The sequence below is a fragment of the Cynocephalus volans genome, chromosome 6, assembly GCF_027409185.1.
Source record: "Cynocephalus volans isolate mCynVol1 chromosome 6, mCynVol1.pri, whole genome shotgun sequence".
NCBI classification, from domain to species: domain Eukaryota; kingdom Metazoa; phylum Chordata; class Mammalia; order Dermoptera; family Cynocephalidae; genus Cynocephalus; species Cynocephalus volans.
The window spans coordinates 8646819-8671540 of NC_084465.1; the positions used below are offsets into that span (position 1 = coordinate 8646819).

A 24722-nucleotide genomic window follows, 5' to 3' on the forward strand; every position below is an offset into this window, starting at 1 on the left:
TGTGAGGATTGGCCTGGTAAACACCATCTGTCAGAGAAGTGCTCCCAAATAACAAAGGTTTTAGAGACAGAAAAAGGCCAAAGAAAGCAGAAACAAAGAACGAAAAGCAGATTGGTCATTTTAAAGTTACTTTCCTTGTAAGGTGGGGACAGGGAGACAGAACAATAGAAAAATAACTGTTTAGTTAACATAAGGTTACTTCAGACTATTTTGTGTCAGGATTAAACAGGCCTGTTTGGGAAGTTGGCTGTTATCTCTTTCTCCTGATTTCTGTGAAGGTCAGATCACAACATAAGTGACATGGAAATTTTTGTTTTTAGTTTGGTATTTGGGGGCCTAGCCAGGAACTAAGTGCCTGCAATACAATGGCCTCCTTTAATTTTTATTTAAAAGAAGCATGCCATTGTCCCTCCCTGAGTTCTGGCTCAAAGATTTTGCCTGGGGGGAAAAGCAGACCATAAAACAGATAAGATCCTAATCTCTTCTTGAAGGAATGACTTCATTTGTAGTAGAGCATGGAGAACGTGAAGCCTAAGCCTGCACTAAAATGTGTAGTGAAAGACAATTGCGGGGAGAATTGTAGACTCAGTGAAGATGAAGGCTAAACTGTAGGCTGGCTAGTTTGCAGGAGAGAACTAGTGAAAGAGACAACCGGGGGTGAAGCCTGGGTTTAGAACAAATATCAAACACAGACCTCCAGAGATATTTCTTCTATGGAGCTGATTAGTCTGTAGTCAGGGCATTGTTGAAAACAAGAGAGCAATCAGCTGGCACCTAGTGGAGCTTAACAGCCAGGTGTGTTCAGGAAAAGAAACACCAAAACCAGTCAACCAGGGTGACCATGGGTATGGAGCAGCAGAGGTTTAACATAGCAGTGGGGAAATGGACTTCACTAAAATAATCCAGCCAGTTGCTAGCTAAATAAACAGGCAAACAACAAAGCTCTGGAAGTGGGGTGGGGGTGAGCAGCACCCAGAATTGTTACAATATGTTATCTAAAATGTCCAGTGTCCAACAAAAAATTATGAGACATGCAAAGAGAGAGGAAAGTATGACCCATATACTGATATAAAAACCAGACAATAGAAACTGTGTGTAAGAAGAGTCAGATGCTGGGTTTAACAGAAAAAGACTGCAAAGTAGCCATTATAAATATGTCCAAAAAGTGAAAAGAAATTATAATTAAAGAAGTAAAACAAAAACAAAAACTGGTATGATGACAATATTACATTAAATAGAGGATATTGATAAAGAGAAAGTATAAGAAAGAACCGAATGGAAATTCTGGAGTTAAAAATGTAATAACTAAAATGAAAATTCACTACCTGGGTCCAAGAGTAGATTTTAACTGGCAGAAGAAAGAATTAACAAACTTAAAGACAGTGCTTCAGTCCATTTAAGCTACCATTGAGTTGTTGGCTTATAAACTATGGAGAACAATTTCTCACAGTTCTGAAGCTTGGAAAGTCCAAGATGAAGGTACTGGCAGATTTGGTGTGTTGTGCGTGCCCATTGCTGGTTCATAGATGACTACCTCTTGCTGTGTCTTTACATGGTGGAAGCAGAGAGAGAGCTACTGGGACCTCTTTTATAAGGTCACTAATTCCATCATGAGGTGATACCCTCGTGACCTAATTACCCCCCAAAGGCCCCAACTCCAAATACCATCACATTAAAATAGGCTTTAACATATGCATTTTTGTGGGAAACAAACATTCAGTCTATAGTAGATAGAGATTATGCAATCTGAAGTACAGAGAGAAAAAAATGAAGAAAAATGAACAAACTCAGAGAAATTTGGGACACTATTATGCACACCAACATACACACAATGGGTGTGCCAGAAGGATAGGACAAAGAGAAAAGAGCAAAAAAAATTTTTTTTAAATAATGCCTGAAAATATCCTAAATATATTGAAAAATACAATTACACATCCAGGAAGCTCAATGAACTCCAAGTAAAATAAACATAGAGATTCACAAATAGACACATCATAGTAAAAATGCTGAAAGTCAAAAGATAAGGAGAAAATATATATATATATTTAATATATATATATATTTAAAGATATATATTTAAAGATGACCAGTAAGGGGATCTTAACCCTTGACCTGATGTTATCAGCACCACACTCTCCCAAGTGAGCCACGGGCTGGCCCCCCATGGAGAAAATATTCTAAGCAGCAAGAGATAAATAGCTCACTCCTTATGAGGAAACCTAATAAGATTAAGTTTATTTCTCAGCAGAAACAATGGAGACCAGAACACAGTAAAATAACATATTGAAAGTGCTAAAAGAAAAAAATCTGTCAACCAAGAATTTATACCCAGCAAATATGAAGGTGAAATAAAGACATTCCCAGGCAAAAAAAAACTGAGAAAATTTGTTGCTAGCAGACTCATTTTACAAGAAATGTTAAAGGAATTTCTTTGGGCTGTAAGCAAGTGACCCTAAATGATGACTCAAATCCACAAGGCAAAACAAGGAACATAGGGAAAGGTAATTATGTAATTGTAAAAGACAGTGTAAATGCATATCCTTCTTCTTTCTTCTCTTAACTGATTTAAAAAGCAATTGTGTAACATAATATGTATATAATGTATTGCTGGACCTATTACATATATAATATATTTGCCAATAACAGCAAAGCTGTATTATACTGAAGAAAGGAATACATGTGACAAAGTAATAATTACAATAATGTATTGTCAAGCTTGCAACATTAATAGATATAATACATAGAGCAATAATACTACCAAAGGGTGGGAGGGAAATAGAGGTATATAGGAGTAACATTTCTATATTTCACTGGAATTAAGGTAGCATAAATCTGAAGCTGATTCTGATTAGTTAAGATATATATGGTAAGCCCTAGAACAACCACAAAGAAGAAAAAAAAAAAACTTAAAAAGTAGTGAAAAACTCATTAAAGGAACTAAAATCCTGTATTAGAAAATATTTACTTAATGCAAAAGAAAGCATTTAAGGGTGAATAGAGAAACACAAAAGACATGAGATTGTACCAAAAAATAAGAGGTAAAATGTCAGACATAAATCTAACTATATCAATAATAACATTAAATGTGAATTGACTAAACAACCCAATGAAAAGGTAGAGATTGTCAGACTGGATAGAAAAAACAAGATGTAACTACATCCTGTCTACAGAAACACACTTTAGATTGAAAGATACAAGTGGATTGAAAGTAAAAGGATGGAAAAAAGATATTATGCAAACAGCAACCACAATAAAGTGGAGTGGCTATATTAATATGAGAAGAAACTGACTTTAAAACAAAATTTTTTTACCAAAAACATTAAAGAGGGACATTTCATAATGACAAAAGGGTCAACCAATAAGGAAGGTATAACAATTATAAACACATATGAACCTAATAACAACACCAGAATACCTGAAACAAAATCTGAAGGAAATAAAGGGAGAAATAAACAATTCAACAATAATAGTTGGAGACTTCAATACCCTGGTTTCAATAATGGATAGAACAACTAGAAAGAAGATAAACAAGGCAATAGAAGACTTGAGCAGCACTATAAACCAACTAGGCCTAACAGACATCTAAAGAACTCTCCACCCACCAATAGCAGAATATGCATTCTTTTCAAATGCACATGAATATTCTTTAGGATAGACCATATGTAGGCCATAAAATAAACATCAATAAATTTTAAAAAAACAAAACTAATACAAAGTTCTCCAACCATAGTGGAATGAGCAAACTGGAAACTCACAAATATGTGAAAATTGAACAATGCAGTCTTTTTTTAAAAAGATGACTGGTAAGGGGATCTTAACCCTTGACTTGGTGTTGTCAGTGCCACACTCTCCTAGTGAGCCACAGGTTGGCCCAAAACACCACACTCTTAAATAGCAAATGGATCAAAGAAGAAATCAAAAGGAAAATCAGGTAATACTTTCAGATGAATTGAGATGAAGACAACACACACTTAAACTTATCAGACATAGTTAAAACAGTGCTTGGAAGGAAATTTATAGCTTTAAGGAAGAAGACAGACCTTAAATAAATCACCTAACTTTCCACCATAACATACTGGATAGAGAAGAACAAAGTAAGCTTACAGCAAGCAAAAGGAAGCAAATAACAGAGTGCAGAAATTAATGAAATAAAGAATAGAAAAACAATAGAGAAAATCAATAAAAGCAAAAGCTGGTTCCTTCAAAAGATCCACAAAATTGGGCCGACCCCGTGGCGCACTTGGGAGAGTGCAGCGCTGGGAGCGCAGCAGTGCTCCGCCCGCGGGTTCGGATCCTATATAAGGATGGCCGGTGCGCTGCTCACTGGCTGAGCGCAGTGCGGCCAGTCACAAAAAGACAAAAAGACAAAAAAAAAAAAAAAAAAAAAGATCCACAAAATTGACAGAATTTTAACTACATTGACCAAGAAGAAAAAAAGGGAAGACTCAAATTATTAGATTTGGAAATAAAAGAGGGAAATTACAGAAATAAAAAGAATTATAAAGGAATACTATGAACAAACGAATGCCAATAAATTAGGTAAACTAGATAAAATCGATGAATTCCAAGAAAGATAACTATCAAAATAAACTCAAGAACAAATAGATAATCTGAATAGACCTATAACAAGTAAAGAGATTAAATTTGTGATAATAATAATAATAAAAACTACCCACAAAGAAAAGGCCAGGACCAAATGGCTTCACCATTGAATTCTACCAAACAGTTAAAGAATTAGTATCAATTCCTTACTAATTTCTAAAAAATAGAACAAGAAGAGGGAACACTTCCCAATTCATTTTATGAGGCCAGTATCGATCTGATACCAAAGCCATCACAAGAATAGAAAACTGTAGACCAATATCTCTTATGAATATAGATTCAAAAATTCCTCAACAAAATACTACCAAACTAAATTTAGAAACTTTTTTTTAAAAAAAGCATTTATTTAAACAATTAAAATAACATATTTTAAAACACATAAAAAGAATTGTGGCCAACTAGGATTTATCCCAGGAATGTAAAGCTGGTTTAACAACTGAAAATCAATTAATGAAATATGTCATATTAATAGAACAAAAAACCAAAATCACAGGATCATCTCAATAGATGCAAAAAAAATATTTAACAAAATCCAAAAGCCTTTCATGGTAAAAAGCATTCCAAAAAATAGGAGTAGAAGAAAACTTCCTCAACCTGATAAAGGGCATCTTTGAAAAACCCACAGCTAACATCACACTTAATGGTGAAAAATGCTTTTCCCCTAAAATCAGGAATAAGACAAGGATGTCTGCTCTTACTATTTTTATTAACATTGTACTGCAAATTCTAGCCAGGCATACAGTTCCCACCCACAGGAAGGGTTTAATGAGCAGGTGTTTAGCCTACACTTGGGCAGCTTATGAACCCTCTTTGTATCCACCCAGAGCTTATCCAATGGACTCAGGAACACGGGGCTGTAACTTCAGTCATGCAGGCTAAGAATGGGGTCCACCAAGTGGACTCTGCCTCCCCAAGTGTTTTTTGGCTATTGCCAAGTGAGGGTACCCAACTTTCTAATTGCATCTCCTAATAAAAAGATGGTATTTTATAGCTTGGAGCAAGCAGCTGGCAACATGGTAGCAGGTTGATTATGGTGGAAATGTCATGGAGAGAACAATGATTTGTTCTCACTGGAATAAGTGGTTATTTTGAATTTAGATTCTATTTTTAAAGTGAAGTATTTTACGCGTGATAAGGTAACTTGTGGAGTATGCATAAAGCAAATGTACTTCACAGGGCCTGGTTTTCCAAAGCTTTGCAGTTTCAAATATTCACCTTGCAAAAGACAGGAAAATTTCCCCAGGCTATAGTCTCTGTTGTAAGATAAAGAATTGTAACACAGCAAGGTTGCTGGCTCAAAGACAGACAGGTTACTGATTGATATGTAAAGATACTGGGAAATTGCTGTAAGAAGAGAATGTTTGCTAAAATCAAGCTTTTGTTAGTGGATTGACTTAGCTGCATTATAGAATGTCACCTTGCTTGTCTTACTGAATGTTACCAGCTTCTATTGTTAAACTTGTTAAACTATACTTAGCAAAACCCCCACCTATGTCCTCTCCCTGTACAGTTCATGGTTAATTTCCCAAATGGAAGGAATGCCTCTTTCTTGAGGGTTCCGGGAGATTAACCCCTTTTGGGGGCTTCTCACTGCTCAGAAGAGATGGGCTTTGAGTAATATTTGGTGGCTCCATCATCCAGGGGGAAAGGGGTGACAAATCCATGGGAAGCAAAGCAACAGTAATTATGTAAGCAAACTGCACAGGAATGAGAAAAGAATATCCCCCCTTGCCCTCATCCTCCATTGCAAAGCACTGTGCAGTTCGATGGTCTCAAATATGAAGGTAACACACCCTTTAGGTTACTGTTCTTTCCCCAAATTCTTGGTATCCTTAGGGACTGTTGCCTGTTAGGAAGGACTAGTATGTGTCCTCACCATGAGAATGAACCTATAAACCTAGGCTAAGGGAAATGGGCACGCACAGTGCCTGTTCTCCCACTGCGGGGCCCAGGGAAAGCAATCTGATCACACACCAGGGCCCCTTTGATCCTGGGCTGTGGGCCCCAAACAGCAGGCTTTGTGCCTGGTCCTAGCTTCCTTGGTTGTGCTGTCTAAAAGATTTAGAGGCAGCAGCTATCACCAGACCACAATTGGTTTCCTTATTCCAATATACCAGGACCTGTATTGCAGAAATACAAAGCAGATATTTATTGTAAGGCCAAATAAAAAGACCCAGGGTAGCTAATGCTGGAAAAACCCTGGGGCACCTTGAGAACTTCTAAGCAAAGATTTGTAAAGGCAGACTGGATGGGGAGGGGGTTGAGGCTGTGTGGGCAGCCTGTGGATGTTTCTGGTTGATTGAATCTCTTAAAACAAAGGAAATTCTCTGGGACTTTGCTTATCATCTTTTTGCTCCAATCAGTCTGGAGTCCACACCTGGTCAACACATTCCATTAGCTGGGAAAGTAAGGCCTCTGTCCCTGTGAAAATCAACTCAAGGATACACATCAAAATAGTGCCTTTGATCCTTAGAGTCTAGGCCCTAGTTTATGGCTCCCTCTATCGCCTGTGTTACATCCCATGTGCCCAGCTGCCTGCAGGATCCTCCCTTAATTGCTATCTGTAAATTCCAACTGTTTAATTGGAGAGCCTAGTTCCCAGGGCCTAAGCTTAAATCCATTTTCATCTAAACTTTTGAGGAGCTTTAAGAGGGTTACCTGCTCCATCTCAGCATCTCTCTTGCTATTTCCCCTGGGTCCCAATAAGTCCCTAGGAGACTGCCTAAGCAAGGACTAGGCCAGGAAAAGGGGAAAGGAGAGAATGAGATGTGAGAGGAAGCCAGGTGGCAAGGGTGGGAGGACAGGGGAGAGCAGGTGGAGTTGGGGGAGAAGGGAAGGAAGAATGCTACAGGGTCTCCAGCATGAACTATTATTCTCAAGCCTGGTGGCTCCATACCACCTACTGTGAGTGAGGGAAGGGACACTGAAGTTCAGGGTGTCACTACAAAGTGCAAAAGTGTCTATTTGATGTACTGGCCAGCGCACCCCCCCCCAAAAAAAACAAAAATAAAAGAAATAAAAGTGTGTATTAGACAAGTGAGGGCCCCCGGGGGAACAGAAGTGTGAACTCGTGGCCTGAGGCTGAATCCAGGTCGGTTTGTGGTGGGGTTGACAGTTTGCATGGGCTAACCAGGAATGAGTAGGATGTACAATACACCACCGACAACTTGGGTGTTGCTACACAGGTGATATATGCTAAAAAGGCTCCCCCATAAAGTGAGGGTGTATAGCTCGGGGTTACTGCATTTGACTGCAGATCAAGAGGTCCCCGGTTCAAATCCAGGTGCCCCCTGCTGGCACATTTCTTTATTGCCAAATGCACAGAGGATTTCCTGACTTAGCCTGCTATGACTCCAAATGTCTTCAGTCCTCCTCCTCATCACTTCTCCCCAGACTCTAGTGACTTTCAGGTGTCTCCTGCGACATATTGAGGAAGGGTAGATTGACTTCTTGGCCCCAACTGTTTACCTCCCTCAGTGTCCAAACTAAAATACATGGCATGGATTCCTGACAAATCCCTGGGCGGCAAGGAAGCTGTTATAGTCATCTGTAAAAGGACAAGGAAACAATTACAAATGATGAGGAAACTATTACTGAGGGCAGGAAGTGTAATGGCTCAGGATAACCAGGCATGCAGAAAATGCACTCGAACTTGTAGAGTTGGGGGAGGAAGTTTTCAGGGCAAATATTGAATTAATGAGCTACTTGTCTCAGGCTACTTTTCTAAAAGCACTACAAGAATGATCAGAGTTCAGAAAAGAATGAACTGGTTTGTAAATACAATACAGAGGCATTATAGACAGAGCACAAATTGCATAACTGGATAAATTAAACCATTCTTTTCCAAACAAAAGTGAGGCCAATAATACATCACTTTATGATGAAGACAAAATCCACAGCATTATGGGATGATGGGGTATTTCAGGACCATTAATAGAGAAATAGAAGAATGAAGGAGTTGCCACATAGACCCTCTCAGTTAAGTTAAACTGTTCCTAGAAACATCAAAGATGTGGTCACAGAGAAATGGGATGTGCACAAATACTTATAAAGTAGTTGCAAGTAGAACATATGTCAAAAGAATTGTGACCATGGATTTGGAAAACAGAAAACACAGAGAACCTAAAAATACCTACATTGTTTTACTGACAAATGCATTAACAACCAGGATTTAAAGACTGAAACTGTTTAAGAAAAACACCTCCAGTACTCCAACATACTACAGATGGGAAGCAAAATGACAATGCTCAGCCACCAAAAAGAACACACACGTATTTCCCAAAATCACAAGCAGAACATACAAAGGAGGTCGAGGGAAATGAAAACATCTCAGAGGAGTGAGCCAAACATCAAGCAGAATAAGAAACTGTAAATCACTGGCAAAGAACAGAATCAAAATCAAGGATAAAAACCTGCTACTGTGATACTTAGTATTGTATGAAAATGAAACTTGTTGTGGTTTATTCTGCAAAAAGTCGTAAGGAGTCTGGAAAATGTTAAAAGATTAACCAAGATGGGGTTCATCTGAGAGGAAGAACAGCTACTAAAGGATATGGAAACTTCAGGCTAGCATGGACATGACTGTCAGACAATTAGTGTGCTGACAAGTACTAGACATCTTGCCCAGTCTTTGAATGTAAATGCCTATTGCAACGAGCCAGCCTCTGCTGCACGATCGGATCCGGGTGGTGGGACGAGCAGGAATCTTGTCTTTGGAGCTCCTAGGTCTCTGGATAAGGAGAATCCTCCCCTGGATTAATGTGGATCCCAAGACCCTGCACTTTGTCTGATTGAAGGAGGCTTTGGGTGGCTTGGGGGCAGCGGTGAATGTATTTTGCCTGTGGGAGAGATGGAAATAACTCTGAGCAGGATCACAGACCCTGGGAGATGGCAGGTTTGCCCCCCCCCCCCATACTTCATTTATCCCTGTACCTGAGCCCTTTCCCACGAGACTTTTCAGGTCGTCCCGTTAGCGGTGGGGCGGGCATCCCTGCCCTTGACATAGGGCTAAGACCTGTGACTTGCTTTCACCTGTGAGGTACCAGCCCATGGGCCAGGAGCACAGACTTGAAAGCTGCTTGCAGAGTGGGGCTTCCCTTTGGTATTTCTGCCATCGCCGTGAGAAAAGTGTGCCCTGCCAGCTGCTCCTCCTCCGGCCTGGACCCCGGCGTTCACATCTGTGGGGCAGACCCGCCCCCCCCCCCCCATACATAGAGAAAGCCAGCACAGGTGGACCCACGGCTTGAAGCAGAGCCACCCGCTCAAGCCCTGCTGAGATCAGCTGACTGGCACCCACGCTGCTGACCCGTGAGCATGAGAAGGAACGCTTATCGGGGCACGCCGTTGAACTTGGGGGTGATTTGTTGTGAAGCATTATTGTGGAACTCCCCGACTCATACAGCCGTGATTCTTCTATCCCCCACCCACCCACCCACGCTCACAGCACGGCATCAGGTACCGAGTGAGGGGAGGGGGGGAGACTCGAGTTTATTGCGGAGCTTAGGTTGTGTCCAGAGAGTGGAAAAGTGCCTTGGGCAAGCAAGCGAGGGGCCTCCGGGGAATGGAAGGGGGTCGTCACAGCCCGAAGAGTGGCCTCTAGTCAGTTTGTGGTGTTGTCGCCAGTGTTTATAGGCTGACTGGGAATGAATAGCACGTCTGGAAGTCTATAAATGCTAGGGCGTGCCAACCCAGGAGACATATGGTCAGGACAATCCCCAACCAGGCCAGGGGGTATAGCTCAGGGGTAGAGCATTTGACTGCAGATCAAGAGGTCCCCGGTTCAAATCCGGGTGCCCCCTGCTGGCACATTCCTTTATTGCCAAACGCACAGTGGATTTCTTGACGTCGCATGCTGTGACTGGAAATATCTTCCTCATCAGTGGTGTCCGGACCGTGGTACTTTTCAGGCATCTCCTGAGGCGTGTGGAGGGAAGGGTAGGTTGACTCTGCAGCCCCAATCCTTCACCTCTCTCTGTGTCCATGCTTGCTTGTTCTGCGCTGACTTCTCGGTCTCCCCCCAGAGGCGAGAGGGCCCCGAACCCACTTTGCTCTGGGCTCGGCCTCACGGATCAATCAGTCGGGACCAGTCGGGAGACAGAAACCACACAGTACTTTGAACACAGGAGGTTTAGTAGAAAGGATCAGTATGCCATGGAAGGAGAGTACACACAAGGCTTCCAAGGGAGGTCAGAAGGATGCCCTAGGAGTGAGGGACCCAAGCAAACACCAGTTTCCAAGGAGAGACCCTCCCCGGAGCAACGGTGCCAGCCTCAGAGGGAAGGCGTGGGTGCGGCCCACCCACTGGTCTCCCCCACCGCCCCTGGTCACAGCCGTCAGGTGAGCAGAAAGCAAGCTGCCCGGACGAGTCACTCAGCAACGGCAGGTCTGGAGCTGCGGGAGGGAGGCGGGCTGAGGCTGGTCGGCAGGGGGCGGTCACGGGCCTGGTTGGGTCTGCCAGGTCGCCGAGGGTCTTCATTCCGTGGGTGTGTGCCAGGGGCAGAGCACCACCACGTGAGGGCACCACTGACCAACACCGTAGCCAGGGGTGGGGAGGAAGAGCAGAAACAGCAGGGGTGTGGAGGAGGGCGAGGAGCCCCCTTTCCCCCGGGTGAGCTCTCCAGCGCCCTCTACTGGAAACGGGAGCCCTGTGCTCCCTGAAAGGAGCCACAGCAGGAGAACGTGCTCCGTCATCGCACGGCAGGTGCGGAAGGAAGGGGGAACTGGAGGTGACAGCCAACAGGTGGATAACCGGCAAACGTTGTGACTTGCCCTGACCAACGCGACGTCAGCGGATGTGATGCAAGCGGGAGCTTCGGATCGGCTGGCGAGGTCGGGTGGGCCTTCAGGCACTTCCGCCATTGCTATGAGATGAGCACCCTGAGAGCTCTGCCCTTTCACCCCGGGCCCCAGAGTGAACACGCGTGGCCCGACCCTGAGCCCAATTCGTCCCAGGTGCCAAGGCCAGCGGGGCCCGCAGCTTGAAGCCGACCCATCCAGCCGGGCCCCGCCGATCTCAGCTGATTCACGTTCAACACACAGTGCCACGGGCACGAGAACAAATGCTCAGGGTTGTGTCACTGGTTTGGGGGGGTGGCTTGTTACTAGGAGTAATATTGCCACTTACTGAAACCGATATCTCCATGGGGAGCCCTGACGAAACAAATGCCTCAACCACACGGCGTGGCGGCACGAGGAAGCAGCCGTGGTCGGGCGAGCCGGGAAAGCCATCCGGGAAAAGGCTGAAGAAACTATTGTGACGGGGATGCACGAGGGTGGCCGAAGAGAAGCTGAAGGCGGAAAGTCCGCTTCAAGTGGTCGACCTGGGGGAGGACATTTCTAGGTCAGACGTCGAGTACATGAGCCGTTCTTTACAGGCTGCTTTTGGAAAGGTACTACGAGAACGACAGGACTCCAGAAAAGAACGGGCTGGTTCGTAAACAGAATAGAGGGGCGTTACAGGTAGCCGAGAGATTGCATAGCTGGGGCAATGAGACCGTTCCCTCCAGGACAAAGGCGACGCCACGACTGCATCGGTTTAGGAGGGAGGCAAAAGGCAGAAGGTTCTGGATAGATGTGGCATGGGGGGACCAGAACAAGTCACCTGTGTGGCAGGAATGTGCTTTATGAAGAGCACCTGAAGATGGAAGGTGCTGGCACGTAGGTCCTCTCGGTTGGATCAAAGTGTTCTTAGGCCGATGAGAGACGTGGTCCCAGAGAAATGGGATGTGCCCAGGTACTTGCAGCTGTGCTGACAGGAGAGCCTGTGTCAAAAGAATGTGGCAGGCTCGGGCTTTGGAAAATACAATACATAGGAATCCCCCAGATTTCTCTGCAGCACTGTATTGGCGACAGCATTAACATCCTGGAGCAAAGAGACTGCGACGGACTGTTCCAGTAAAGAGACCTCTGGGCCTCTAACACGCTAGGGGAGGGAAGCAAGCCGAGGGGACCGCTCAGCCACCTGAAAGGACACGCTCGGCTTTTGCAATGGGCTCTGCAGAGAGTGCAAAGTGGGACGATGGAACAGGAAGACATCAAGGAGGGTGGAGCCAAGGGTCCCGTCGAACCAGGGACCGGGAGCCACAGTCAGGAGCAGAACCAGGGCTTGATCAAGGATCATTTCTACTCCTGGGGGATGCTTGTTATTGGGGAACTCGGAGCTTGGTGGTGGTTTGTTAATGGCACAACATTATTGAGCCCAGGCTGGCAGACACCGAAATGGCCATCTAGAAGGGGCCTCCTGCGGCTGTCACCACAGGGAACAAAGGACATGGCCACTTGTACTTAGCATTTGGATTTCTGTCAGCCAGTGTCTGTGACTGCGCATGCTTCCCACCTTGCCCAGTCTTTGAATGTAAATGTCTATTGCAACGAGCCAGCCTCTGCTGCACGATCGGATCCGGGTGGTGGGACGAGCAGGAATCTTGTCTTTGGAGCTCCTAGGTCTCTGGATAAGGAGAATCCTCCCCTGGATTAATGTGGATCCCAAGACCCTGCACTTTGTCTGATTGAATGAGGCTTTGGGCGGCTTGGGGGCAGCGGTGAATGTATTTTGCCTGTGGGAGAGATGGAAATAACTCTGAGCAGGATCACAGACCCTGGGAGATGGCAGGTTTGCCCCCCCCCACCATACTTCATTTATCCCTGTACCTGAGCCCTTTCCCACGAGACTTTTCAGGTCGTCCCGTTAGCGGTGGGGCGGGCATCCCTGCCCTTGACATAGGGCTAAGACCTGTGACTTGCTTTCACCTGTGAGGTACCAGCCCATGGGCCAGGAGCACAGACTTGAAAGCTGCTTGCAGAGTGGGGCTTCCCTTTGGCATTTCTGCCATCGCCGTGAGAAAAGTGTGCCCTGCCAGCTGCTCCTCCTCCGGCCTGGACCCCGGCGTTCACATCTGTGGGGCAGACCCGGCCCCCCCCCCCATACATAGAGAAAGCCAGCACAGGTGGACCCACGGCTTGAAGCAGAGCCACCCGCTCAAGCCCTGCTGAGATCAGCTGACTGGCACCCACGCTGCTGACCCGTGAGCATGAGAAGGAACGCTTATCGGGGCACGCCGTTGAACTTGGGGGTGATTTGTTGTGAAGCATTATTGTGGAACTCCCCGACTCATACAGCCGTGATTCTTCTATCCCCCACCCACCCACCCACGCTCACAGCACGGCATCAGGTACCGAGTGAGGGGAGGGGGGGAGACTCGAGTTTATTGCGGAGCTTAGGTTGTGTCCAGAGAGTGGAAAAGTGCCTTGGGCAAGCAAGCGAGGGGCCTCCGGGGAATGGAAGGGGGTCGTCACAGCCCGAAGAGTGGCCTCTAGTCAGTTTGTGGTGTTGTCGCCAGTGTTTATAGGCTGACTGGGAATGAATAGCACGTCTGGAAGTCTATAAATGCTAGGGCGTGCCAACCCAGGAGACATATGGTCAGGACAATCCCCAACCAGGCCAGGGGGTATAGCTCAGGGGTAGAGCATTTGACTGCAGATCAAGAGGTCCCCGGTTCAAATCCGGGTGCCCCCTGCTGGCACATTCCTTTATTGCCAAACGCACAGTGGATTTCTTGACGTCGCATGCTGTGACTGGAAATATCTTCCTCATCAGTGGTGTCCGGACCGTGGTACTTTTCAGGCATCTCCTGAGGCGTGTGGAGGGAAGGGTAGGTTGACTCTGCAGCCCCAATCCTTCACCTCTCTCTGTGTCCATGCTTGCTTGTTCTGCGCTGACTTCTCGGTCTCCCCCCAGAGGCGAGAGGGCCCCGAACCCACTTTGCTCTGGGCTCGGCCTCACGGATCAATCAGTCGGGACCAGTCGGGAGACAGAAACCACACAGTACTTTGAACACAGGAGGTTTAGTAGAAAGGATCAGTATGCCATGGAAGGAGAGTACACACAAGGCTTCCAAGGGAGGTCAGAAGGATGCCCTAGGAGTGAGGGACCCAAGCAAACACCAGTTTCCAAGGAGAGACCCTCCCCGGAGCAACGGTGCCAGCCTCAGAGGGAAGGCGTGGGTGCGGCCCACCCACTGGTCTCCCCCACCGCCCCTGGTCACAGCCGTCAGGTGAGCAGAAAGCAAGCTGCCCGGACGAGTCACTCAGCAACGGCAGGTCTGGAGCTGCGGGAGGGAGGCGGGCTGAGGCTGGTCGGCAGGGGGCGGTCACGGGCCTGGTTGGGTCTGCCAGGTCGCCGAGGGTCTTCATTCCGTGGGTGTGTGCCAGGGGCAGAGCACCACCACGTGAGGGCACCACTGACCAACACCGTAGCCAGGGGTGGGGAGGAAGAGCAGAAACAGCAGGGGTGTGGAGGAGGGCGAGGAGCCCCCTTTCCCCCGGGTGAGCTCTCCAGCGCCCTCTACTGGAAACGGGAGCCCTGTGCTCCCTGAAAGGAGCCACAGCAGGAGAACGTGCTCCGTCATCGCACGGCAGGTGCGGAAGGAAGGGGGAACTGGAGGTGACAGCCAACAGGTGGATAACCGGCAAACGTTGTGACTTGCCCTGACCAACGCGACGTCAGCGGATGTGATGCAAGCGGGAGCTTCGGATCGGCTGGCGAGGTCGGGTGGGCCTTCAGGCACTTCCGCCATTGCTATGAGATGAGCACCCTGAGAGCTCTGCCCTTTCACCCCGGGCCCCAGAGTGAACACGCGTGGCCCGACCCTGAGCCCAATTCGTCCCAGGTGCCAAGGCCAGCGGGGCCCGCAGCTTGAAGCCGACCCATCCAGCCGGGCCCCGCCGATCTCAGCTGATTCACGTTCAACACACAGTGCCACGGGCACGAGAACAAATGCTCAGGGTTGTGTCACTGGTTTGGGGGGGTGGCTTGTTACTAGGAGTAATATTGCCACTTACTGAAACCGATATCTCCATGGGGAGCCCTGACGAAACAAATGCCTCAACCACACGGCGTGGCGGCACGAGGAAGCAGCCGTGGTCGGGCGAGCCGGGAAAGCCATCCGGGAAAAGGCTGAAGAAACTATTGTGACGGGGATGCACGAGGGTGGCCGAAGAGAAGCTGAAGGCGGAAAGTCCGCTTCAAGTGGTCGACCTGGGGGAGGACATTTCTAGGTCAGACGTCGAGCACATGAGCCGTTCTTTACAGGCTGCTTTTGGAAAGGTACTACGAGAACGACAGGACTCCAGAAAAGAACGGGCTGGTTCGTAAACAGAATAGAGGGGCGTTACAGGTAGCCGAGAGATTGCATAGCTGGGGCAATGAGACCGTTCCCTCCAGGACAAAGGCGACGCCACGACTGCATCGGTTTAGGAGGGAGGCAAAAGGCAGAAGGTTCTGGATAGATGTGGCATGGGGGGACCAGAACAAGTCACCTGTGTGGCAGGAATGTGCTTTATGAAGAGCACCTGAAGATGGAAGGTGCTGGCACGTAGGTCCTCTCGGTTGGATCAAAGTGTTCTTAGGCCGATGAGAGACGTGGTCCCAGAGAAATGGGATGTGCCCAGGTACTTGCAGCTGTGCTGACAGGAGAGCCTGTGTCAAAAGAATGTGGCAGGCTCGGGCTTTGGAAAATACAATACATAGGAATCCCCCAGATTTCTCTGCAGCACTGTATTGGCGACAGCATTAACATCCTGGAGCAAAGAGACTGCGACGGACTGTTCCAGTAAAGAGACCTCTGGGCCTCTAACACGCTAGGGGAGGGAAGCAAGCCGAGGGGACCGCTCAGCCACCTGAAAGGACACGCTCGGCTTTTGCAATGGGCTCTGCAGAGAGTGCAAAGTGGGACGATGGAACAGGAAGACATCAAGGAGGGTGGAGCCAAGGGTCCCGTCGAACCAGGGACCGGGAGCCACAGTCAGGAGCAGAACCAGGGCTTGATCAAGGATCATTTCTACTCCTGGGGGATGCTTGTTATTGGGGAACTCGGAGCTTGGTGGTGGTTTGTTAATGGCACAACATTATTGAGCCCAGGCTGGCAGACACCGAAATGGCCATCTAGAAGGGGCCTCCTGCGGCTGTCACCACAGGGAACAAAGGACATGGCCACTTGTACTTAGCATTTGGATTTCTGTCAGCCAGTGTCTGTGACTGCGCATGCTTCCCACCTTGCCCAGTCTTTGAATGTAAATGTCTATTGCAACGAGCCAGCCTCTGCTGCACGATCGGATCCGGGTGGTGGGACGAGCAGGAATCTTGTCTTTGGAGCTCCTAGGTCTCTGGATAAGGAGAATCCTCCCCTGGATTAATGTGGATCCCAAGACCCTGCACTTTGTCTGATTGAATGAGGCTTTGGGCGGCTTGGGGGCAGCGGTGAATGTATTTTGCCTGTGGGAGAGATGGAAATAACTCTGAGCAGGATCACAGACCCTGGGAGATGGCAGGTTTGCCCCCCCCCACCATACTTCATTTATCCCTGTACCTGAGCCCTTTCCCACGAGACTTTTCAGGTCGTCCCGTTAGCGGTGGGGCGGGCATCCCTGCCCTTGACATAGGGCTAAGACCTGTGACTTGCTTTCACCTGTGAGGTACCAGCCCATGGGCCAGGAGCACAGACTTGAAAGCTGCTTGCAGAGTGGGGCTTCCCTTTGGCATTTCTGCCATCGCCGTGAGAAAAGTGTGCCCTGCCAGCTGCTCCTCCTCCGGCCTGGACCCCGGCGTTCACATCTGTGGGGCAGACCCGGCCCCCCCCCCATACATAGAGAAAGCCAGCACAGGTGGACCCACGGCTTGAAGCAGAGCCACCCGCTCAAGCCCTGCTGAGATCAGCTGACTGGCACCCACGCTGCTGACCCGTGAGCATGAGAAGGAATGCTTATCGGGGCACGCCGTTGAACTTGGGGGTGATTTGTTGTGAAGCATTATTGTGGAACTCCCCGACTCATACAGCCGTGATTCTTCTATCCCCCACCCACCCACCCACGCTCACAGCACGGCATCAGGTACCGAGTGAGGGGAGGGGGGGAGACTCGAGTTTATTGCGGAGCTTAGGTTGTGTCCAGAGAGTGGAAAAGTGCCTTGGGCAAGCAAGCGAGGGGCCTCCGGGGAATGGAAGGGGGTCGTCACAGCCCGAAGAGTGGCCTCTAGTCAGTTTGTGGTGTTGTCGCCAGTGTTTATAGGCTGACTGGGAATGAATAGCACGTCTGGAAGTCTATAAATGCTAGGGCGTGCCAACCCAGGAGACATATGGTCAGGACAATCCCCAACCAGGCCAGGGGGTATAGCTCAGGGGTAGAGCATTTGACTGCAGATCAAGAGGTCCCCGGTTCAAATCCGGGTGCCCCCTGCTGGCACATTCCTTTATTGCCAAACGCACAGTGGATTTCTTGACGTCGCATGCTGTGACTGGAAATATCTTCCTCATCAGTGGTGTCCGGACCGTGGTACTTTTCAGGCATCTCCTGAGGCGTGTGGAGGGAAGGGTAGGTTGACTCTGCAGCCCCAATCCTTCACCTCTCTCTGTGTCCATGCTTGCTTGTTCTGCGCTGACTTCTCGGTCTCCCCCCAGAGGCGAGAGGGCCCCGAACCCACTTTGCTCTGGGCTCGGCCTCACGGATCAATCAGTCGGGACCAGTCGGGAGACAGAAACCACACAGTACTTTGAACACAGGAGGTTTAGTAGAAAGGATCAGTATGCCATGGAAGGAGAGTACACACAAGGCTTCCAAGGGAGGTCAGAAGGATGCCCTAGGAGTGAGGGACCCAAGCAAACACCAGTTTCCAAGGAGAGACCCTCCCCGGAGCAACGGTGCCAGCCTCAGAGGGAAGGCGTGGGTGCGGCCCACCCACTGGTCTCCCCCACCGCCCCTGGTCACAGCCGTCAGGTGAGCAGAAAGCAAGCTGCCCGGACGAGTCACTCAGCAACGGCAGGTCTGGAGCTGCGGGAGGGAGGCGGGCTGAGGCTGGTCGGCAGGGGGCGGTCACGGGCCTGGTTGGGTCTGCCAGGTCGCCGAGGGTCTTCATTCCGTGGGTGTGTGCCAGGGGCAGAGCACCACCACGTGAGGGCACCACTGACCAACACCGTAGCCAGGGGTGGGGAGGAAGAGCAGAAACAGCAGGGGTGTGGAGGAGGGCGAGGAGCCCCCTTTCCCCCGGGTGAGCTCTCCAGCGCCCTCTACTGGAAACGGGAGCCCTGTGCTCCCTGAAAGGAGCCACAGCAGGAGAACGTGCTCCGTCATCGCACGGCAGGTGCGGAAGGAAGGGGGAACTGGAGGTGACAGCCAACAGGTAGATAACCGGCAAACGTTGTGACTTGCCCTGACCAACGCGACGTCAGCGGATGTGATGCAAGCGGGAGCTTCGGATCGGCTGGCGAGGTCGGGTGGGCCTTCAGGCACTTCCGCCATTGCTATGAGATGAGCACCCTGAGAGCTCTGCCCTTTCACCCCGGGCCCCAGAGTGAACACGCGTGGCCCGACCCTGAGCCCAATTCGTCCCAGGTGCCAAGGCCAGCGGGGCCCGCAGCTTGAAGCCGACCCATCCAGCCGGGCCCCGCCGATCTCAGCTGATTCACGTTCAACACACAGTGCCACGGGCACGAGAACAAATGCTCAGGGTTGTGTCACTGGTTTGGGGGGGTGGCTTGTTACTAGGAGTAATATTGCCACTTACTGAAACCGATATCTCCATGGGGAGCCCTGACGAAACAAATGCCTCAACCACACGGCGTGGCGGCACGAGGAAGCAGCCGTGGTCGGGCGAGCCGGGAAAGCCATCCGGGAAAAGGCTGAAGAAACTATTGTGACGGGGATGCACGAGGGTGGCCGAAGAGAAGCTGAAGGCGGAAAGTCCGCTTCAAGTGGTCGACCTGGGGGAGGACATTTCTAGGTCAGACGTCGAGCACATGAGCCGTTCTTTACAGGCTGCTTTTGGAAAGGTACTACGAGAACGACAGGACTCCAGAAAAGAACGGGCTGGTTCGTAAACAGAATAGAGGGGCGTTACAGGTAGCCGAGAGATTGCATAGCTGGGGCAATGAGACCGTTCCCTCCAGGACAAAGGCGACGCCACGACTGCATCGGTTTAGGAGGGAGGCAAAAGGCAGAAGGTTCTGGATAGATGTGGCATGGGGGGACAGAACAAGTCACCTGTGTGGCAGGAATGTGCTTTATGAAGAGCACCTGAAGATGGAAGGTGCTGGCACGTAGGTCCTCTCGGTTGGATCAAAGTGTTCTTAGGCCGATGAGAGACGTGGTCCCAGAGAAATGGGATGTGCCCAGGTACTTGCAGCTGTGCTGACAGGAGAGCCTGTGTCAAAAGAATGTGGCAGGCTCGGGCTTTGGAAAATACAATACATAGGAATCCCCCAGATTTCTCTGCAGCACTGTATTGGCGACAGCATTAACATCCTGGAGCAAAGAGACTGCGACGGACTGTTCCAGTAAAGAGACCTCTGGGCCTCTAACACGCTAGGGGAGGGAAGCAAGCCGAGGGGACCGCTCAGCCACCTGAAAGGACACGCTCGGCTTTTGCAATGGGCTCTGCAGAGAGTGCAAAGTGGGACGATGGAACAGGAAGACATCAAGGAGGGTGGAGCCAAGGGTCCCGTCGAACCAGGGACCGGGAGCCACAGTCAGGAGCAGAACCAGGGCTTGATCAAGGATCATTTCTACTCCTGGGGGATGCTTGTTATTGGGGAACTCGGAGCTTGGTGGTGGTTTGTTAATGGCACAACATTATTGAGCCCAGGCTGGCAGACACCGAAATGGCCATCTAGAAGGGGCCTCCTGCGGCTGTCACCACAGGGAACAAAGGACATGGCCACTTGTACTTAGCATTTGGATTTCTGTCAGCCAGTGTCTGTGACTGCGCATGCTTCCCACCTTGCCCAGTCTTTGAATGTAAATGTCTATTGCAACGAGCCAGCCTCTGCTGCACGATCGGATCCGGGTGGTGGGACGAGCAGGAATCTTGTCTTTGGAGCTCCTAGGTCTCTGGATAAGGAGAATCCTCCCCTGGATTAATGTGGATCCCAAGACCCTGCACTTTGTCTGATTGAATGAGGCTTTGGGCGGCTTGGGGGCAGCGGTGAATGTATTTTGCCTGTGGGAGAGATGGAAATAACTCTGAGCAGGATCACAGACCCTGGGAGATGGCAGGTTTGCCCCCCCCCACCATACTTCATTTATCCCTGTACCTGAGCCCTTTCCCACGAGACTTTTCAGGTCGTCCCGTTAGCGGTGGGGCGGGCATCCCTGCCCTTGACATAGGGCTAAGACCTGTGACTTGCTTTCACCTGTGAGGTACCAGCCCATGGGCCAGGAGCACAGACTTGAAAGCTGCTTGCAGAGTGGGGCTTCCCTTTGGCATTTCTGCCATCGCCGTGAGAAAAGTGTGCCCTGCCAGCTGCTCCTCCTCCGGCCTGGACCCCGGCGTTCACATCTGTGGGGCAGACCCGGCCCCCCCCCCCATACATAGAGAAAGCCAGCACAGGTGGACCCACGGCTTGAAGCAGAGCCACCCGCTCAAGCCCTGCTGAGATCAGCTGACTGGCACCCACGCTGCTGACCCGTGAGCATGAGAAGGAACGCTTATCGGGGCACGCCGTTGAACTTGGGGGTGATTTGTTGTGAAGCATTATTGTGGAACTCCCCGACTCATACAGCCGTGATTCTTCTATCCCCCACCCACCCACCCACGCTCACAGCACGGCATCAGGTACCGAGTGAGGGGAGGGGGGGAGACTCGAGTTTATTGCGGAGCTTAGGTTGTGTCCAGAGAGTGGAAAAGTGCCTTGGGCAAGCAAGCGAGGGGCCTCCGGGGAATGGAAGGGGGTCGTCACAGCCCGAAGAGTGGCCTCTAGTCAGTTTGTGGTGTTGTCGCCAGTGTTTATAGGCTGACTGGGAATGAATAGCACGTCTGGAAGTCTATAAATGCTAGGTCGTGCCAACCCAGGAGACATATGGTCAGGACAATCCCCAACCAGGCCAGGGGGTATAGCTCAGGGGTAGAGCATTTGACTGCAGATCAAGAGGTCCCCGGTTCAAATCCGGGTGCCCCCTGCTGGCACATTCCTTTATTGCCAAACGCACAGTGGATTTCTTGACGTCGCATGCTGTGACTGGAAATATCTTCCTCATCAGTGGTGTCCGGACCGTGGTACTTTTCAGGCATCTCCTGAGGCGTGTGGAGGGAAGGGTAGGTTGACTCTGCAGCCCCAATCCTTCACCTCTCTCTGTGTCCATGCTTGCTTGTTCTGCGCTGACTTCTCGGTCTCCCCCCAGAGGCGAGAGGGCCCCGAACCCACTTTGCTCTGGGCTCGGCCTCACGGATCAATCAGTCGGGACCAGTCGGGAGACAGAAACCACACAGTACTTTGAACACAGGAGGTTTAGTAGAAAGGATCAGTATGCCATGGAAGGAGAGTACACACAAGGCTTCCAAGGGAGGTCAGAAGGATGCCCTAGGAGTGAGGGACCCAAGCAAACACCAGTTTCCAAGGAGAGACCCTCCCCGGAGCAACGGTGCCAGCCTCAGAGGGAAGGCGTGGGTGCGGCCCACCCACTGGTCTCCCCCACCGCCCCTGGTCACAGCCGTCAGGTGAGCAGAAAGCAAGCTGCCCGGACGAGTCACTCAGCAACGGCAGGTCTGGAGCTGCGGGAGGGAGGCGGGCTGAGGCTGGTCGGCAGGGGGCGGTCACGGGCCTGGTTGGGTCTGCCAGGTCGCCGAGGGTCTTCATTCCGTGGGTGTGTGCCAGGGGCAGAGCACCACCACGTGAGGGCACCACTGACCAACACCGTAGCCAGGGGTGGGGAGGAAGAGCAGAAACAGCAGGGGTGTGGAGGAGGGCGAGGAGCCCCCTTTCCCCCGGGTGAGCTCTCCAGCGCCCTCTACTGGAAACGGGAGCCCTGTGCTCCCTGAAAGGAGCCACAGCAGGAGAACGTGCTCCGTCATCGCACGGCAGGTGCGGAAGGAAGGGGGAACTGGAGGTGACAGCCAACAGGTGGATAACCGGCAAACGTTGTGACTTGCCCTGACCAACGCGACGTCAGCGGATGTGATGCAAGCGGGAGCTTCGGATCGGCTGGCGAGGTCGGGTGGGCCTTCAGGCACTTCCGCCATTGCTATGAGATGAGCACCCTGAGAGCTCTGCCCTTTCACCCCGGGCCCCAGAGTGAACACGCGTGGCCCGACCCTGAGCCCAATTCGTCCCAGGTGCCAAGGCCAGCGGGGCCCGCAGCTTGAAGCCGACCCATCCAGCCGGGCCCCGCCGATCTCAGCTGATTCACGTTCAACACACAGTGCCACGGGCACGAGAACAAATGCTCAGGGTTGTGTCACTGGTTTGGGGGGGTGGCTTGTTACTAGGAGTAATATTGCCACTTACTGAAACCGATATCTCCATGGGGAGCCCTGACGAAACAAATGCCTCAACCACACGGCGTGGCGGCACGAGGAAGCAGCCGTGGTCGGGCGAGCCGGGAAAGCCATCCGGGAAAAGGCTGAAGAAACTATTGTGACGGGGATGCACGAGGGTGGCCGAAGAGAAGCTGAAGGCGGAAAGTCCGCTTCAAGTGGTCGACCTGGGGGAGGACATTTCTAGGTCAGACGTCGAGTACATGAGCCGTTCTTTACAGGCTGCTTTTGGAAAGGTACTACGAGAACGACAGGACTCCAGAAAAGAACGGGCTGGTTCGTAAACAGAATAGAGGGGCGTTACAGGTAGCCGAGAGATTGCATAGCTGGGGCAATGAGACCGTTCCCTCCAGGACAAAGGCGACGCCACGACTGCATCGGTTTAGGAGGGAGGCAAAAGGCAGAAGGTTCTGGATAGATGTGGCATGGGGGGACCAGAACAAGTCACCTGTGTGGCAGGAATGTGCTTTATGAAGAGCACCTGAAGATGGAAGGTGCTGGCACGTAGGTCCTCTCGGTTGGATCAAAGTGTTCTTAGGCCGATGAGAGACGTGGTCCCAGAGAAATGGGATGTGCCCAGGTACTTGCAGCTGTGCTGACAGGAGAGCCTGTGTCAAAAGAATGTGGCAGGCTCGGGCTTTGGAAAATACAATACATAGGAATCCCCCAGATTTCTCTGCAGCACTGTATTGGCGACAGCATTAACATCCTGGAGCAAAGAGACTGCGACGGACTGTTCCAGTAAAGAGACCTCTGGGCCTCTAACACGCTAGGGGAGGGAAGCAAGCCGAGGGGACCGCTCAGCCACCTGAAAGGACACGCTCGGCTTTTGCAATGGGCTCTGCAGAGAGTGCAAAGTGGGACGATGGAACAGGAAGACATCAAGGAGGGTGGAGCCAAGGGTCCCGTCGAACCAGGGACCGGGAGCCACAGTCAGGAGCAGAACCAGGGCTTGATCAAGGATCATTTCTACTCCTGGGGGATGCTTGTTATTGGGGAACTCGGAGCTTGGTGGTGGTTTGTTAATGGCACAACATTATTGAGCCCAGGCTGGCAGACACCGAAATGGCCATCTAGAAGGGGCCTCCTGCGGCTGTCACCACAGGGAACAAAGGACATGGCCACTTGTACTTAGCATTTGGATTTCTGTCAGCCAGTGTCTGTGACTGCGCATGCTTCCCACCTTGCCCAGTCTTTGAATGTAAATGTCTATTGCAACGAGCCAGCCTCTGCTGCACGATCGGATCCGGGTGGTGGGACGAGCAGGAATCTTGTCTTTGGAGCTCCTAGGTCTCTGGATAAGGAGAATCCTCCCCTGGATTAATGTGGATCCCAAGACCCTGCACTTTGTCTGATTGAATGAGGCTTTGGGCGGCTTGGGGGCAGCGGTGAATGTATTTTGCCTGTGGGAGAGATGGAAATAACTCTGAGCAGGATCACAGACCCTGGGAGATGGCAGGTTTGCCCCCCCCACCATACTTCATTTATCCCTGTACCTGAGCCCTTTCCCACGAGACTTTTCAGGTCGTCCCGTTAGCGGTGGGGCGGGCATCCCTGCCCTTGACATAGGGCTAAGACCTGTGACTTGCTTTCACCTGTGAGGTACCAGCCCATGGGCCAGGAGCACAGACTTGAAAGCTGCTTGCAGAGTGGGGCTTCCCTTTGGCATTTCTGCCATCGCCGTGAGAAAAGTGTGCCCTGCCAGCTGCTCCTCCTCCGGCCTGGACCCCGGCGTTCACATCTGTGGGGCAGACCCGGCCCCCCCCCCCATACATAGAGAAAGCCAGCACAGGTGGACCCACGGCTTGAAGCAGAGCCACCC

The 24722-nt window shown here is 50.5% G+C and overlaps 4 non-coding genes across 4 annotated transcripts; all 4 read left to right on the top strand.

Moving 5' to 3' along the window:
• The first annotated feature begins 10328 nt into the window (after positions 1 to 10328).
• On the top strand, positions 10329 to 10400 carry TRNAC-GCA (transfer RNA cysteine (anticodon GCA)). Its single transcript has one exon. It is a non-coding gene; the product is annotated as a tRNA-Cys (tRNA).
• A 3644-nt stretch (positions 10401 to 14044) lies between these two features.
• Positions 14045 to 14116, top strand: TRNAC-GCA (transfer RNA cysteine (anticodon GCA)). The gene has a single exon. It is a non-coding gene; the product is annotated as a tRNA-Cys (tRNA).
• A 3643-nt stretch (positions 14117 to 17759) lies between these two features.
• Positions 17760 to 17831, top strand: TRNAC-GCA (transfer RNA cysteine (anticodon GCA)). The gene has a single exon. It is a non-coding gene; the product is annotated as a tRNA-Cys (tRNA).
• Positions 17832 to 21474: 3643 nt separating this feature from the next.
• Positions 21475 to 21546, top strand: TRNAC-GCA (transfer RNA cysteine (anticodon GCA)). The gene has a single exon. It is a non-coding gene; the product is annotated as a tRNA-Cys (tRNA).
• The last annotated feature ends 3176 nt before the right edge of the window (positions 21547 to 24722 follow it).